This window comes from Polyodon spathula, unplaced genomic scaffold (assembly GCF_017654505.1).
Source record: "Polyodon spathula isolate WHYD16114869_AA unplaced genomic scaffold, ASM1765450v1 scaffolds_3339, whole genome shotgun sequence".
NCBI lineage: Eukaryota > Metazoa > Chordata > Actinopteri > Acipenseriformes > Polyodontidae > Polyodon > Polyodon spathula.
Window position 1 is genome coordinate 1 of NW_024474802.1, and position 2,500 is coordinate 2,500.

The 2,500-nt window shown below is 50.1% G+C and overlaps 2 non-coding genes across 2 annotated transcripts; both read left to right on the forward strand.

Annotated features, from left to right (window-relative positions):
• Positions 1-205: 205 nt before the first annotated feature.
• On the forward strand, positions 206-398 carry LOC121311871. Its single transcript, XR_005949570.1, has one exon. It is a non-coding gene; the product is annotated as a U2 spliceosomal RNA (small nuclear RNA).
• Positions 399-814: 416 nt separating this feature from the next.
• Positions 815-932, forward strand: LOC121311873. The gene has a single exon (XR_005949571.1). It is a non-coding gene; the product is annotated as a U5 spliceosomal RNA (small nuclear RNA).
• The last annotated feature ends 1,568 nt before the right edge of the window (positions 933-2,500 follow it).

Genomic DNA, 2,500 nt, shown 5'->3' on the forward strand with positions numbered 1-2,500 from the left:
ACAGCCCTTCCCCTCAGGGAGGGGCTCCACCTGGAGTTTAAAAGCAGAACGAGCACAGAAAGGGCGGTCGCCCCCGTTGGAGCCCGGCACCTTTCCTTCCTTCCTTCCTTCCTTCCTTCCTCCCTCCGCCCGCCCGAGAAGCAAGTACCACGACTGCTGCGGCGGGCGGCCGCGCCCGGGGCGTTTGGCCAAAACCATTGTGGGCATCGCTTCTCGGCCTCTTGGCTCAGATCAAGTGTAGTATCTGTTCTTATCAGTTTAATATCTGATACGTCCCCCATAGGGGGACCGTCTATATTAAATGGATTTTTGGAAGCGGGAGATGGAAGCGGGGCTTGCTCCGTCCACTCCACGCATCGACCCGGTATTGCAGTACCTCCGGGAACGGTGCCCATTTCTCAGAAAGGTCAAAAGAGAGAGAGAGAGAGAGAGAGAGAGAGAGAAGCGAGAGAGAGAGCGAGAGCGAGAGAGAGAGAGAGAGAGGAGCCTCCTCCACCCCACCTCCTCCCCCTCCTCCCCAAATCCCCTTTCCTGGGACGCGCGTTTTCCCGCTCTTTTCGTTTCTTTTTTTTTTTTTTTTTTTTTTTTTTTTTTTTTTTTTTTTTTATATTTCATATTCAGGCAGGCCTAACACACGCAGCAGGCCAGTGTAGCAGCAGCAGCAAAGCGCCCTTTCGCCGGGGCGGAACGGCAGATGCGTTTTGGGAGGAGTTCCCTGTTTTTGTTTTGCGTGCGTGGCCTCGCTGCCGCTTGGCAGAGGGGAGGGCCTTTGGGCCTTTGGGCCGGCCGGAAGGGCTCGGCCACCAGCAAAGGCACGCTCCGGCTTCTCTACAGCTCGAATGAACCTTTCGCCTTTTACTAAAGATTTCCGTGGAGAGGAGCATTTACGAGTTCGATCCAATTTTTGGACAGCCCTTCCCCTCAGGGAGGGGCTCCACCTGGAGTTTAAAAGCAGAACGAGCACAGAAAGGGCGGTCGCCCCCGTTGGAGCCCGGCACCTTTCCTTCCTTCCTTCCTTCCTCCTCCTTCCGCCCGCCCGAGAAGCAAAGTACCACGACTGCTGCGGCGGGCGGCCGCGCCCGGGGCGTTTGGCCAAAACCATTGTGGGCATCGCTTCTCGGCCTCTTGGCTCCGATCCGATTGTATGTGGCTTGACCGCAGCATTCTAACCGGTTCCATTGAGAAAGAGAAGGCGAAAGGATGGAGGAGACTGCAACAAAGCCCCCGGGACCTCGTCTGAGGAACACGATTCGTTTGCTGAGGAAGGAAGGGATGAAGGCTATGTCAAGAAAGGATTTCGTGAACAGTATTATGAAGAAGGTCGAATTGGACTTCAACGAAGTATTCTGTCTGCAAGATTTCCAGGCAAGGGGAATTTTTGATTTAACGCTTAAAACTGAAGTCTATTGTCAGAGTGTCTGGAAATGTTTTAAGAATAATGAAACGAGGCTTTTAAGTTCGTTTATTCTTGAACCTCTTTTTATACAAGAAGTGCGAGTGGTATACGTGCACATGTATAATCCGTTTGTACCTGGGGAGGATGTTTCGACATTTTTGGGACGGTATTGCAAAGTGGTCAGGCCGCCTGAGAAGTGCTCTGATGAATTTGGAATGTGGAACGGAACCTGGAGAGTGTGGGCGAGGTTCCGCCCCAGTAAAGTGGGGTATGAGGGGGTGGAGCATCCGCCTTCCTCTTTTTCCATTGGTTCAAACCGTGGATTTTTGTATTATATTGGACAACCGGAGCTGTGCAGGAAGTGTAATGCAATGGGTCACAAGGCTGAGGAATGTAAGGACTTATTCTGCAGAAACTGTAACAAAAAAGGACATAATACGAAGGATTGCAAGGAAAGGAGAAAGTGTAATTTGTGTGGGGATATTAACCATCTGTTTTATAAGTGTCCGCACAGGGCCGCAAGTTATACTGAACCTGTGAGCAGTGAGGAGGATTCCAGTGAGGAGATGGAGAGCGAGGCGATGGAGAGTGACGAGGAGAAAAAGAAAGGTGCAAGGGATAAAGGAGGTGTGACGAAGACTGCGGGGAAACCAGTGTCAGTGTCATCAGCTGTATCTGAGAGGAAGTCGGAGGAGAAAACGGTGTCAGTGCCCGCGACTACATCTGGAAGGGAGAACGTGGCCGAGAAGGGAAAGCAGCAGAGACAGCCGGCAGAGAAGAGGTCAGCAGCGGAAGCGGGAGTGAAGGAGCCTGGGTCTTTGCCTGGGAAAGAGCCGAAGAAGGACTGGGCGGACCGAGTGGAGGAAACAGAGAAAGAGAAAGAGACTAGTGCAAAAATAACAGAAAAAACTGCAAAAAAGAGTTGAGGAGTGGTAGTTATATGACTGTCTGTTATAAAAGGAAATAATTAGTTTTGTGTATTTGAGTAAGGATATTTGTGTTTAAAGATTTTAGTTCTGGTTTTGGTATAAGTTTTTTTTGGTGTTTATGAATGGGTATTTGTGTTTGAGAAGTATTGAAGTTTTTTTTTTTTTTACTTTTGTT